Below are 13,823 nucleotides of genomic sequence, written 5' to 3' on the forward strand. Positions count from 1 at the left end.
TATTAAAAAGGCCTTCAGTTCCAAATAGATCTTTATGGAATTATTTCCTTCAAGTTTTTAGTTCTGTCATATTAAAAATTTCCATGAAAAAGTAATCAAAACCTAATGCTTACAGTGTTCTGCCACAAAGAAAAATATTGTGGGTTTTTGTTCCTATTAAAAACATGTGTTACATATATATACATAATTATGTAAGTCCCAGACCCATTGTACACATATCTATACAAAAAACCTTAGGAAAATAATGATAGTAGTTTTGCCTAAGCCAACACAAGTCATAACATCATATTGTACTCTGTCCATAACACCCCTCATTAAGCCAATGCTTTGAAAAGGTCAGCAAGCGATGACTATTTCTGCATATTTTGTGGCATAGGTTGCAAACACGAGATCCATAGGGATGAATTAAGGTCACTTTTAAAATTCAAATAGTACTTTCTCGGCTTGGTTGGCTGAATCGTGTGAATCTGCACTATTTTTCCTAGGGGAAAGTTAATTTTAGAAAGGAGAAAAACTTTGCCAGGAAAACAATCACATTGGCTCAATACCTAGACAGTGACTCTTTTCTTAAAAGTTCAAAACGCTTCAAGTCTCCTACTTGTCCTTAATATCCTTGAAAGCAGGTACCCAATTCCAGCCCCATTTCATAATGAGCATCTCATTCCATAAAAAGTTGGAGGATTTCATAGGATACCTACTGAATGGTATTTTTAAAAAATTAGCCCTTTACCTCAATTTTCCAAAGACAGACAAAATAAAAATATTTTCCTGGGAGGTAACTCTGAGTGTTTGGTTAGTACTTAGAATGGCTCAGATGCAGATATATATGAAAAGCAATAGAGGTACAGCTATGACAAAGTGCAAGGCAGAGAGACATTTAGTATTTTGTGCAAGTTCAAATACAATATAACTTACAGACACTCAACCAATTCAGGGTAGAAGAGCTTGGTTCAAATAATTAGGAATGTAAACAGAATCTAAATTAACATACATGATAATTCTTCCTTCCGGTTCCTAGAGATAGAGTGCACTTGGATGTTCAGCTTTAAAGGAACCAACATGTAAAAATTCCAGGGGTCACTGGCAGAAAGTCAGGCAATGTAAGCACAGTAGGGGAAGATTTTCTGATTTCCACGGAATAGGCCTCAGTCCTTTCTAATCGCCAGAGTACTTTTGAAGGAATTCTTACATTTAAAAATGTGAGGTTTCAAAGCTAACTCTTTAACAAGGGCCCTCAGAAGTATGGTATTTCTCTCCACCCTCTATTTGAATTTCAAATGCACGTTAACCCTCCCTTCCCAAAATTGCCAACTCAAAACCCACCACCCCACCAAATTCATCAACTTGAAGGAAACCAGCCTTCACGGTTTTTATTCTCCGGGCACGCTACCATTTCCAGGTGATGCTTATCATCAATTGGGTGCCCCCTGTCCCTCGTGTGCCGACCTTTCGGACACTTTGAAGTGATTACGGGGGGGAAGAGCACGTCTCCATCACCTGGATTGATTTTTCAAGACAGAAGCTCGCGGGCGCGCGCGCACACCGCCTTCCTCCCATTTCGGAATCAGGATCTCCGCGCTCCAGCGGGACCTACTGCTTTAGGCTGCGATCAAGTTCTAGGGGCACCGCAGTCACCCAGAAAACCTTGTAAACTCATCACAGTATTTAATTTTCGGGGAAAATAACCCCCAAAGCGCCTCCACCTATTGTTCAGCGCAGACAGGGACGATAAGACGGTTCACCTACCTCGACCGAGGGTTATTACCACCCCCACCCCCACCTCAAAGTTAGGAATAGAAACAGAAGGTGGGGGCGGGGGGGGGTTATGTTTTGGAAGGACAGCAGCTGCGATATTTCAACCTGGAAATTACTGCGGAGTCCAGGGGAGAACGGCGCGCCGGAGCTTGCGCCACACACCTGGAGAGGGTGGACGACCTCCCGCCTGCGAGCCCACCCGGTCCCCCACCCCACCCCCCGCCGCCGAGCCCGAGTGCCGGGTTTCGGGGGCTGCCCCGGGGAAGGCGGAGGAGGGTCCCGCGGGCCGCGGGGTAGCAGCGCAGCAGGCGGAAGATCCCGTAGCTCTCCCCACCACCACCACCACCACCACCCCCCAGCCCGGGGCTGGCGCGGTGCGCAGGAGACCGCGGAGGGCGCAGAGGGGGTCCGACCGGCACCTGGTGCGGCCGGCCCGGCTGCGCTCCGGGGAGGGCGCACCCCGCGCCCCTGCTTACCTTGCGCGCGAGGTCCGAGTCCGGAGCAGGGACACGGGGAGGGTCCGCTGTCAGCTCCTGCGGGCGACGCTTCGGGTATCAGAGGCGCGCGGGTCTGCCGGCTCCCAGCCGCCCCGCGCGCCCCGGGGCCCCCTCCACCGGCCCGCGCCCCCGGCGCCCGCCCGCACGTCGCCCTCCGCCGCGCTCCCCTTCTCCCCCTGCTGTTTATTCCGGAGAGCGGTGGCCCCTCTCCCGAGCCCTCCCTCCCCCCGGCGCGTGCACGCACACACCTCCCCCAGAAATGCGCTCTCTTTCGGAAGGGGCAGCGACTGTGGTCCTTGAAATTCTGGGGCTGGGCGACTTCGGAAAACCCCTTTTAAAATCTTCCATCTACCCAGCGAGGTTCAGGGCAGGCACCGCTTCCATTCGTCCCTGCCTCCTCCGTCCTCCCTAGCCTTAACCACATCACTTAACGCTTGATTGTGCTCTGAGAATCGCCTGCCAGTCATTTTAATTTTTCCAAAATAACTCCTTCCATCTTACTGTTTTAAAAATGTATCGCTTCCCGGCCTTTTGGCTAAGATCAAGTGTAGTATCTGTTCTTATCAGTTTAAAAATGTAGACGTCCCCACTACTTAAACTTGGGTTGCCAGGACTTTAGGTTGGCCTCGAGAAGGGTACGTTCAGCTGTGCAAGACAAGACAGGTCAGGTCTCTTCTGCCAGCACTGTCCACACCTGCCACCTGTCAGGGCCCCAAGTCGAGGCGAAAGCATTTAATTATACCTGGCTTTGCTGACTGAGCATGTCTGGAGCCTCTGTTTCCTCAGGAGAGAGGCACTTCTGAAGCCAAAGTTCTGGGAGGGAGCAGGTGGATGTATTGAAGGAGAATTCTAAGGCCAACGAAGCAGCAATGGGCAGAGCATACTGAATAATATAAAAGGTAAGAACGACGGGAAGGGATCTGTGGAAACATCACTGTATCATTAACATGCAGGAGCTGGGAGTGGTGACATAATCCCTACTGGGAATGTGGAAGGTGATTTGTTAACTGGCACTCCATTTATTCATTCATTCATTTACCTGTCAATGTGATGTATGTTTATGGAATAGGTTAGAGGCATCACAACATTATTCATTCATAGCCAGTCATGTCACTCATAACTTTAAGGATGCCAGAAATCAACTGAAGAAACAACAAGTTTGTAACAGAGCCCTGGACAATGCAAATGGCTATGAAAGAGACTCCAGCTTTTTTTTTTTTAATTCTGCCAATATTTATTGAAAGCTTGCTAGTTCAAGACACTGCTGGGTGCTAGGGGTATAAGAATTAATAAGAACAGCAACATGGTGTGCCTGAGTGGCTCAGTCAGTTGAGTCACCAACTTCAGCTCAGGTCATGATCTCACAGTCCGTGACTTCGAGCCCTGTGTGGGGCTCTGTGCTGACAGCTTGGAGCCTGGAGCCAGCTTTGGATTCTGTGTCTCCTTCTATCTCTGCCCCTCCTCTGCCTGCACTCTGTCTCTCAAAAATGAATAACCATTAAAAAATAAAAAAATAAAAGAACAGCAACATCCCTAACGTCACAGAGCTGAATAGAGGGATACACAGTGAACAGCTGTTCAAATTGGATGCTCAGGGTGCCTGGGTGGCTCAGTTAAGCATCCGACTTCAGCTCAGGTCATGATCTCATGGTTCCTGCATTCAAGCCCTGCATTGGGCTCTATGCTTGAAGGTGCAGAGCCTGCCTGGGATTCTCTCTCTTCCTGCACCTCCCCCGCATTCTCTCTCTCTCCCTCTCTCAAAATAAATAAGTACACAAAACAAAACAAAAAACTAAGTAGATGCTCCGATGCTGATGCATGATGCTGGTGCACCTGGAGGGTAGTCTACAACAAGCCCAGAGGCAGTGGCTTTTAAGCTGAGACCTGAAGAATGAATGTAACTTGGCCAGGGACAGGAGAGTAGCAGGAGAAAGAGTTTTCCAGTAGCGGAAAAGCGTGGAGAGAAAGCCAAAGGTATGAAAGAACAGGGCAATTCAATGAATTTCAAGAAGCTCATGATGGCTGTTGGATTCTTTCTTGGGTGAGGGAGTGCCAGTGGTTCGGAGGAAGGATGGAGAGACATGACTGGAGAGGTAAGCAGAGGCCAGATTATGTAGAGTCTGCTAGGCCATGTTTTAAAAAAAATTTTTTTTTAGCTTTATTTTTTGAGAGAGAGAGAGGGAGGGAGGGAGGGAGAGAGAGGGAGAATCCCAAGCAGGCTCCACACTGTCAGGACAGAACCTGACGCAAGGCTCAACTCACAAACTGTGAGATCATGACCTGAGTCGAAACAGCCTGGCTGCTTAACCAACTGAGCTACCCAGGCGCCCCTTCTGGCTGTGCTTTAAAATTGCACTTGATTCCACAGATCATGGGGAGGTATTGAAATGCCACAGGCAGGGCGCCTGGGTGGTGCAGTTGGTTAAGCGTCCGGCTTCAGCCAGGTCACGATCTCGCGGTCTGTGAGTTCGAGCCCTGCGTCCTGTTCCCGATTCTGTGTCTCCCTCTCTCTGCCCCTCCCCCGTTCATGCTCTGTCCCCAAAATAAATAAACATTGAAAAAAAAATTTTTTTTAAAATGTCACAGGCAAGGTAACAAGATCAGATTTTTGCTTGAGAAAGACTGCTGGCTGCAAGCAGAAAACAAATGAGGAGGGGAGGTAGGGATGAGAAGGACGCAGAGAACTCTAGAACGGGCACTACTCGGTGCATACCCGTGTGCAGATCCTCCTGCCTTTGTGGCATCTAAGTTCAGTCCTATGACAAGTCCCTAGAGAGACAAACTTTTCCTGAAGGGACGCGTGGAGGCAGAGGAGGGTCAGTGGTGGTAAACACTGAGAAACAATGGAAGTAAACAGAAATTAGAGAAAGTGTTGTTTACCAACAGTCATTGACGTTCTTCAATCTGAACCCATCTGTCTGAAATCCAAGTTCACTGTACTTCTATGATGCCATGCTTGCAGACATGTATGGCTGGGAGCTCAGCTACCTTGCTGTGGGCTGTAATCAGATCTAAAGGAAAGCATGAGTGCCAGGGCTGGGGTGCTGGGAGGCACCGGGGCTCTTGCTGGGTCCTCTCACCAGACTCTGAGAGCAAATGGGCATAGGTGAAAGCAGTGGGGGTAGGGGGAAGCAGGCTGACCTTAGGACAGGAGAGCAGAGCACAGCCAAACATTTTTATTTTAAGTAATCTCTGCCCCCAAACGTGGGGCCAGAACTCACAACCCTGAGATCAAGAGTTGCATGCTCTTGCAACTGAACCAGCCAGGTGCCCCAAGACAGCCAAATATTTTACCCCTAGAGCACTCTCTTCATTTTTATTGTTGTTGTTGTTTCAAGGTGATTTACTGCCTTCTCTCTCTCTCTCATTAGAATTGTATTCTCCTCAATTTTCCGTCATATTTTTTCATTTGTTTCTCCTTTTACTTTCTCTTCATTTCTTTCTGCTTTCTTCCTTTCCTCCTTGCTTCCTTCCTTGATTCATTCCACAGATATTTTTGCAGCTACTGTGTTTTGTATCTTGATAGTAAATACTGGATATACAAAGATAACCAAGGGTGAGTCCTTGTCCTTGAATTTCACAGTGGGTACATATATGAATTAGGATACTATGGTTGCCAGTAACAGAAATGCAGTGGAGACAACAAAGGGGGAAAAGGGAATTGCTTAAAAGGTAGCAGGGCTCTCACCTGGAAACTGCATGCATGGATACAGGCTTTCTCAGCAATCTAGAACTGCAAATTGAATATAATCATGATTCTTTGTTCCTCCTTTATCCTAATTCACTTTCATCTTCATATTCTCTCTCTCTCTCTCTCTCTCTCTCTCTCTCTCTCTCTCTCTCTCTCCCTTTCTCTCTCAATTCCAAATTTCCAGGGAGGGGATTAACCAGCCTTACCTGGGTCAGATGCCCAGGTCAAGGAAGAGAAGGTGTCAGGGTCATGATGTAAACACATGCCCACAAGAGTTCTTCGTGTAACTATGGAGATGGTGGCCAACACAGAACTGGGGATGAAGAGGGAAGGGTATTTGTGGAGTTGGGGGTAAGGCAGCTCTTCAGAAAAAGCTCTAGGCAGAGAACTTAATAAAAGTTTATTATAAAGGTAGGCACATAAGTAATTACAATGTAATTTCATAAGTACTGTAATAATTATAGGAAGGAAGCAGTAGAGGAACATACAGCAGGGGGAGGAGGAATCTCAACTTCACAGAGACACAAGGAATGTTTCACGGAGAAGGCAATGTTTTGAGTTTTGAAAGCTTAACCTCTGTTTGCTAAACAAACACAATAGTTAGTCTGTAGAACTTGCAAGATTACTCCTTGTTTGGTTTTCAGTAAGGATGAGGCTTCAGGCAGAGATCAGGAAGGATTCTATTACAGCATTTAGGGAGAAAGCTAATATGTCCTGAAAGATAAGGTGTGTTAGATCTAGAGATTTAGAATCCAGAAGACCTGATGTGGGGAGTTGGGGAAAAGGGAAAAGCCAAAGATAACTTCAAATATTCAAGTCTGAGCAACAAGGTGGACAACAAAGAGATGAGATGAATCAGTAGAAAGGGGAGAGATTTGCTGGAGAAGAGAATGGGTTTCGTTTTTGATTTATTGAGTTTCAGATATCGACAGGATACTGAGTGAAGAAATCTAATAGTGGATAAGAGTAGGATACTCAAAGAGAAAGTTGCTAAATGCATCGATTTGGGCTTTATCAACCTAGAGATCATTCATACTATGGATGTGGAAGAGAGCACCTAGAAAAATCACGTGTAAAATAAGAACCAAGAGCCTATGGGGATCCCTGAAGGACATCAACATCAACAGCTGCAGGATAGCTAACAGAGGAGGAGAACCAAGAGAAAGCAATGCCATGTGAGACACTGTCATGCAAGAGAAAGGGGTTTTGAAAGAAGGGGATGATGGGGTGCCTGCCTAGCTCAGTCAGTAGAGCATGAGACTCTGGATCTCTGGGTCATGAGTGCAAGCCCCATACTGGGTGTAGAGATTATTAACATAAATGAAATAAACTTTAAAAGACAGAAGAGGATGGTAAAGAGTGTCAAATGCTGTAGAGAAGCTAAATACTATTATAGAAGAAGCCTTTCAATTGCCTATTTGGGGTTGATTGTTGGGTCTTTATGAGAGCAGTTTTGGGGAGCACAAGTTAAAGAAAGTACATTGCATTTTATCAGGGTTTCTCAGTCTCAGCAATACTGCTGTTTTGAACCAGATAATTCTTGTTGAGAGGGCTGGCTGTCTTGTGTATTAGAGGACATTTAGCAGCATCCTGGGCCTCCACCCACTAGATGCCAGTAGCACCTCCCCAAGTTGTGACAACCGGAAATGTCTCCAGACAATGTGAAATCCCTTGGGGGCAAAATTCCCACACCCATCCCACTTGAGAACAACTGCATTAACTTGAGATGTGGATGGGACAATTTTCTCTTCCTAATTTGCAAATATGTGTTTATTCTAAATTTAATTTTATAAACCCAAAATGCCTACGGGATAAATACTCACCCAAGCCTTCTCTAGTTCACTTAGAGAATAAGTTCATAAAAGGCTATCCTCAAAACAAAATTTATAGGACTATTTTAGAGTTAGGTGTATTTTTTTTTCTATAGTGGCAGAAAGAAGATCAGTCATTATCCAGGGGTAGGGATTGGACAGGTGACAGGAAGGATAACAAAGGGGCACAAAAAAACTTGGAGGTGGTGGATATGTTCCTAGTCTTGACTGTGGTCATGGTTCTGTGCTGTAAACATATGTCAAAACTCATCTGATAGGATACCTTCTTTTTATTATTATTTTTTTAAGTAAACCCTGCCCCTTGATCTCACAACCCTGAGATCAAGAGACTCAGGTTGTACCAACTAAGCCCGCCAGGTTCCCCTAGGATATTTTATGTAATTTTATTTCATGCCAATTATATCTCATATAAAATGTAAGGAGAGAGACAGAGAGAGAGAGGAAAGAAGGAAGGAAGGAATGAGGGAGGAAAGAAGGAGAAAAAAAGATAGGTTGCCTGTATGAATGGCAAGGAAGAGTAGGTGATAAAGCTGGACAAGTAAAGGCTCGGAGTGTCATACATTTTGTTGCAGGTTTGAATTCTGTCCTGTGTGTAATATGGGAAGCCAACTGAGAATGGTAAACATGGGTGTGATCTAGATATATCTATTGCCTAAGACAACACCCCATTTGGATACTCTTGTGACAATGTTGATGATTTCTAGCCAACTTGTAGTAGAAAACACTTCACTGCCTCTGATGTTATGACCTGGCCAACAGAGATGGCACTAAATATAATCTAAGCACTGAATATTAGTCCATAGGTACAAAAGCCCCCTTCGCCACAGATGATCTTAGTTGACAGTCAACAAGGGAAATAATACCAAAGCTCCATGCTTCTCTATTTCTTTGGTCTCATTCAATGGAACAGCTGATAAGGATATACTCATGAACTATGTTACAAACAATACTTGCTAAATATAGAGCAAAATTACATACCAGGGCCAAAATCTGGTAACCACTTATCCTTGGTCCTCCAGCTTTTATAATCACACCACCATTTCCCTCGACTTCTCCTACTGCTTACCTTGAACAGCCTTCCCTGGCCATTGTCACAGCAAGAATATCCAGTTTATCAACCAACTGGATATTGTTGCAGTCACATATTTTCAAACCTAATCTCAAATTACTAAACTGTGTACTTTGGCCAGCTTCTTTCTACCAAAATAGAGTATGATATCTTGTTTTTAGAAGGACCAAATGGGTCACTATATTTATATTTATGACGAGGTTTAAATAAGAATCTGGTCATCAGTTTATTCAAGCCATGTTAATTTACTGAGTTGATATATTGCTGGAAGGTCTTTAAATAGCATCCAAACAATAGACTCATGCCACTAAGAACCAAGAGGGTTCATTTCAATTAAACAAATATTTTTAAAGTATCTACTATGAGTGAGGCACTGATCCAGGAACTGGGAGAGAATAATAAATAGCATAGACATGTCTCTGCCCGTGAAGCTTATGGTCTGGGAAAGATAGATATGAGCATGTAAGAGTTAGATATGTGTATGAGAAAGATAGATATATGTGTGCAGTGTATGTAAAAACTTTCTCAAGCCAAAATGAGAAAAAAAAAGTTTTAAGAATCAGCGTTGTTAGTATTTCCAAAATAAAACCAACACACAAGCACTGTTCATCTCAACTGTGCCTTATCTGGTTGCAATTATCAGACCCTTATGTGCAGAGACAGCAACGCTCACCAATTATTCCACATGTGCCCCCATGTTGCCTGGATTCCTTGCAGTTCAGTGGGGTCTTATGACTAATCTGGCCACTGGCCAGTGAGCAGAACCCTAGAAGAGCAGGAATGAGTCCTCCTCCTGCTCTATTCCCCTAGCACCGTGAACTCCAAGCACTTGTGCAGAGATGGCGGCTCTACAAGATCAAAGTAGCCTAGAGCAATGAGTAAACCACTTGAATAGAAGCCCTGGGAGTTGCCTCAACTGACGGAAAGCTTTATAGAATAAGAAATAAACTTTTGAGGTTAAACAAAGCCACTAAACTGCTGTAAAGTGAACTTTTGCCGAATTAACCTGCCCAGTCCTAACACATCATCTCGTCACATTAAACAAAAAGCGTTCTGAATCTTCGTGATGAGCGAGTAATAAGAATTAGGTGTGCATTCCTTTGGCAAATATTCATTAACCGCTAACTATGCGCGGGGGGGGGGGGGGGGGGGGGGGGGGGGGGGGGGGGGGGGGGAGGGGGGGGGGTGCTGCTTCAGAGGGTGAGAATACTCGATGAATAACCCAAAGTGCCTGCAGCTACAAGGAGCTTACGTTTTAGTGGGGAAGACAGTAAAACTTTTGGGTAGTGAAATTCTGGATCTTGACCCATTTTCACTAAGTCTCACCCCTTTCGTTGCCTGACCTTCTTCCCTGCTCAGCTCAGATTCTGTGCTCCATCATTATATCCAGTGTCCTGTCCATACCCTCAACTCGCTCCTCCCTCTCTCCTTTCTTCGTACTTGCCTGGCAAAATCCCAACCCGGTTGTACCCAAACCTTTGCCATATTCCCAGCTACTCCCAAGTAGATGAATATAGCTGGAGGAAAACCATAAGCCTAACTGGTGCTTTGACCTCATGAACACCAATGTCACTGAGTCCTTCTTGAAGCATCCTGGCAACCACACTACCTTCCCTAATCCACTCATCCCCATTCTCCAGGACTAGCTCGCACTTCCTCTCCCCTGAAACCTCCCACGATCTCCTCCCACGCTCGCTGTCAGTGATTCTGCTCCTGCTTTCACTGAGAAACGTAAAGGAATAACTTCTAAAACTCCCACTTCGTGTGCCAAACCCCACCCAGCGCCTGGACCCATAGGCTCTACTTTCTCTCGTTACTGTGTAGAAAATGTCCACTGTCCCATCCAAGGACAACCTCTCATTTGTGGTCTACGTGGAGATGTGCCACCCAGATCCCCCGTCAAGGCAGGACCTGCTGCGCAGCTGCAGAGAGCCCATCTATCAGCTCCCTCCGGGTCTGCTGCAGCCATGGAGTCACTTGGCCTGAAGTCATGCCCTTTCTGGGGTGGCGTGCACGCAGTGGCTAAGCAAGACGGGGTTCTGAAAGTCCGACCAGGAAGGACACTCTGAAGAGCACTCCTCGAGAGCTCCCCACGGGATTGGCAGAGGCTTCATCAGTTCTGCCTAGGTTTGACCTCTTCTTCTGCCCAATCTTGCATCCGTCCCTTCCTTTCACAGGTATTGATCTCCCATAACTATCTGGCACCCCAACTTCTGCTTCAGTATCCACCTACAGAGAAGCCAACCTGATATCCCTACCGTACCTACCTTAGATCAGCTCCAGCTCCTGTCCCCTCCCTCTCTTTCACCATGAACTTTCCCCCTCTCTACTGATTCATTCCTATCATCATATGAACATTCAGTAATCTCCTCCTCCTCCTCCTCTTCCTCCTCCTCCTCCTTCTTCTTCTCCTTCTTCGAGAAAGAGAGCACACGTGAGCAGGGGAGAGGGGCAGAGGGAGAGGGAAGAAGAGAATTCCAAGCAGTCTCCGTGCCCAGTGCAGAGCCCAACGCAGGGCTCAATCTCACCACCATGACATCATGACCTGAGCTGAAATCAAGAGTGGGATGCTCAATGGACTGAGCCACCCAGGCGCCCCTCTCCCTTCTTAAAAACCAAACTCCTTTTGAGCTCCTGCTCCATTTCTCTGCTCCACTGAACAGGAAAATTCCTAGAAAGTGTCTAAATCCATTTCTTGCCTACCTGTCTCACTCTAGCCTCACTCCTGGCACCTTCACGAATATCAGCCCTACAGAAACAGCTGTTGTCACTGATAACGCATCATCGTGACAGCCAATGGACAATGCTCAGTTCTCTTGTCACCTGATCGTTTAGCAGCTTCTGACCCAAGTGATCACGTTCTCCCTCTTAGACAATCATCTGGCTTCTTTCTGAGACACAGCTTTCCACGATTTTCCTCCTCCTTTCCTGGCTGCAGTAGCTCCCTCTCCTTTGCTGGTTCTTCTTTCTCTCCTGAATTTCTAAACACTGGAGAGCTCCAGGGTACAATCCTGACCCTCTCCTCATCTTTACCGTATTCACTCTGTTAATAATATCAGCCAGTCCCGGGGCTTTGAATACCATCTACATGTTGACAAGTGCTAAATTTATATCTTGACTAGAGCTTCTTCCCCTGAATGCCAGACTCTCACATCCAACTGCCTATTCTGAATCTCCATTTAGATTAATAAGAATCTCAAACCTAGTAGGTCCAAAACAAAACAACTGATTCCCTTCCCCACCTCCCCCATCAAAGAAAAAGGAAGCCCTGTCCCCCACCCCTCAACCAGAGGTCTTCCTCATCTAGGTAACTAGCTACTCCATTCTTCTAGTTATTGAACCAGAAAACAAAAGTCGTCATCGACTCCTCTTTGCTTCTTATACCCTACATTCAATACGTGAGAGGATTCTTTAGAATCTCCAGTCTTTCTCCAGCACTCTCATTTATTTAAGGTCTCTTATCAAATGCCATCTTATTAACAGTGATCAAATATGCAAAATAAAGTCCCGTCCACCTTACTGGTACTTCCTATCTTCTTTAGCCTGCTTTACCCTTAACAAAATTAGTCACTCAATACAGTCACTTATTTGTTCATTGTCTCAACCAGAATGCAAGCTTGAAGACTGCAGGGGCTTAGTCCTGATCCCTAGCTCCCAGTGATGGGCAGGAGGCAGGTGCTCAGCAAATACTTCTGAATGATACATGAATGAATGGAAAAGTATGGAAAGGGAACAGTGATGGTGTAGGGGTAGCAGAAGCACATGGGCATAAAGCTAAATGATGTGAAGGTGCAAACCATTTGAAGATGGAGGGAGAAACGATCCTGGCAGGAAAAAAAGTAGAAAGCTCAAAGGTAGGAATGAGCCAGGCTTTCTGGGGGAACATCAAAGAAGGCTTGTGTGGTTGCAACAGCCAAAGGTCTCAGAGAGGTGAAATGTCAACAACTAGATTACATAGGACTTTGTGAACCGTAAGTATATTTTTAAGTTTATTTATTTTGAGAGAGACAGAGCAAGCAGGGGAGGGAGAGAGAGAGAGAGAGAGAGAGAGATCCCAAGCAGGATCTGCATTGTCAGCACACAGCCCCATGTGGGGCTTGAACTCACGAACCATGAGATCATGACCTGAGCTGAAACCAAGAGTTGATCGCTTAACCAGCTGAGCCACCCAGGTGCCCCCCACCCCCTGCCCCGAACCATAAGTATTTTGAATTTTCTTCCAAGTATGGTAAGAAACCACAAAGAGTTTTAAGCAAGGGAGTACCCAACCTGAGATTAAAAAAAAAAAAAAAAAGTCACCTTGGCTGCTGTGTGACTAGCGGGGGGGGGGGGGGGGGGGGGGGGGGGGGGGGTGGTAATGTGGAAGCCACCTGAACAGTGAGGCTGTGTGGAAATCCAAGCAAAAGAGCGAACAGAATTTGAGTGGCATCAGTAAAGTGGGGAAAATAGTATAAGATTTGAGGGTAGAAACGACTGAATTGGTTTGTTCTCGTTAGGGGCACAAAAGGAAAAGAGAGGATTCCAAGAAAATGTCTCATTTATGCCCTGCAATCTGGAGTCCATTCAGGCAAATTTAACTCATCCTATTTCCATGAAGTCCATTGAGTAATAGGATCCTTTGGACAGCTGTGGTTGAGTAGGGGGAAGAAACGAAGGGCATCACATACAGAAAGGGGCAGAAATATTACATTCGGTTTTGGTAACGAAGAGTTTTCAAAGGTGTCTGCGGAGCTGGCCTAGAACTCTGGGAGGAGGGTCTGGAGTGGCCGATACCGTATTTCCTGTTATCTCCCTCCCTCTCTCTCTCTCTCTCTCTCTCTCTCTCTCTCTCTCACACACACACACACACACACACACACACACACACACACACACACTACTTTTAGGGGCCTAGAATGGGCAATACCGTACTTCCTGTATTATCTCACACACAATTCCCCTACATTTACGAGCGCGGATTGGGCAATACCGTATGTCCT

At 45.9% G+C, this 13,823-nt stretch overlaps 1 protein-coding gene and 1 pseudogene across 1 annotated transcript in view; one reads left to right on the forward strand and one right to left on the reverse strand.

Annotated features, from left to right (window-relative positions):
- Positions 1 to 2,358, reverse strand: part of RNF144B (ring finger protein 144B) — a 183,704-nt gene extending 181,346 nt beyond the window's left edge. The window contains exon 1 of the mRNA XM_043590725.1: positions 2,232 to 2,358. The gene's annotated coding sequence lies outside the window, so the exon portion shown is untranslated. The remainder of the gene's footprint in view (positions 1 to 2,231) is intronic.
- Positions 2,359 to 2,767: 409 nt separating this feature from the next.
- Positions 2,768 to 2,871, forward strand: LOC122490729 (annotated as a pseudogene).
- Positions 2,872 to 13,823: the final 10,952 nt, after the last annotated feature.

The sequence above is a fragment of the Prionailurus bengalensis genome, chromosome B2 (genome assembly GCF_016509475.1).
Source record: "Prionailurus bengalensis isolate Pbe53 chromosome B2, Fcat_Pben_1.1_paternal_pri, whole genome shotgun sequence".
NCBI classification, from domain to species: Eukaryota; Metazoa; Chordata; class Mammalia; order Carnivora; family Felidae; genus Prionailurus; species Prionailurus bengalensis.